Source organism: Procambarus clarkii, chromosome 2 (assembly GCF_040958095.1).
Source record: "Procambarus clarkii isolate CNS0578487 chromosome 2, FALCON_Pclarkii_2.0, whole genome shotgun sequence".
NCBI lineage: Eukaryota > Metazoa > Arthropoda > Malacostraca > Decapoda > Cambaridae > Procambarus > Procambarus clarkii.
The window spans coordinates 61,955,472-61,957,009 of NC_091151.1; positions in this window are offsets into that span (position 1 = coordinate 61,955,472).

Here is a 1,538-nt window from a genome sequence, read left to right on the forward strand (position 1 = left end):
GGACTCCCCCCGTGTCTTCACCAGCTGTAAGTCTTCTAGCAGGGAATCTTGTGTGCCTGCCAGAGTGCCATCATCCAGGAACCAGATGTTGAGCTCGCTGGACAGTCTGGTTGTAATTTCTCGAACCGCTATGCAAAAGAGGAACGGTGCAAGTGGGTCACCCTGTTGAATTCCCTCTGCTGAGGTGACTTCATGTTTGCCAAACAGGAGGGTTGAGTCTTTGCTGTTGCCTTTGCTGAGTCTTTGCTGTATATATATATATATATATATATATATATATATATATATATATATATATATATATATATATATATATATATATATATATATATATATATATATATATATATATATATGTCGTACCTAGTAGCCAGAACTCACTTCTCAGCCTACTATTCCAGGCCCGATTTGCCTAATAAGCCAAGTTTTCCTGAATTAATATATTTACTATAATTTTTTTCTTATGAAATGATAAAGCAACCCTTTTCTCTATGTATGAAGTCAATTTTTTTTATTGGAGTTAAAATTAACGTAGATATATGACCGAACCTAACCAACCCTACCTAACCTAACCTTACCTATACTTATAGGTAAGGTTAGGTTAGGTAGCCAAAAAAAGCTAGGTTAGGTTAGGTTAGGTAGGTTAGGTAGACGAAAAAACATTAATTCATGAAAACTTGGCTTATTAGGCAAATCGGGCCTTGAATAGTAGGCTGAGAAGTGCGTTCTGGCTATTAGGTACGACATATATATATATATATATATAGGTAGGGATGGTTAGGTTCGGTCATATATCCACGTTAATTTTAACAACAATAAAAAAAAATTGACCTCATACATAATGAAATGGGTAGCTTTATCATTTCATAAGAAAAAAATTAGAGAAAATATGTTAATTTAGGGAAACTTGGCTTATTAGGCAAATCAGGCCTTGCATAGCAGGCCGAGAAGTGCATTCTGGCTACTAGGTACGACATATATATATATATATATATATATATGCGAACAAGCCTGAATGGTCCCCAGGACTATATGCGAATGAAAACTCACACCCCAGAAGTGACTCGAACACATACTCCCAGAAGCAACGCAACTGGTAACTACAGGGCGCCTTAATCCGCTTGACCATCACGGCCGTCAAAAGGAAGTGATAGCCGAGGCTATTTGAGCCACTTCCCCGACGGCAACTCGGATGGTAATCTTGGGCATAGCATTTCACCAAATCACCTAATTCTTTGGGGCACACGTGAGGAACACAAATGCGAACAAGCCTGAATGGTCCCCAGGACTATATGCGAATGAAAACTCACACCCCAGAAGTGACTCGAACCCATACTCCCAGAAGCAACGCAACTGGTAACTACAGGGCGCCTTAATCCGCTTGACCATCACGGCCGTCAAAAGGAAGTGATAGCCGAGGCTATTTGAGCCACTTCCCCGACGGCAACTCGGATGGTAATCTTGGGCATAGCATTTCACCAAATCACCTCATTCTTTGGGGCACACGTGAGGAACACAAATGCGAACAAGCCTGAATG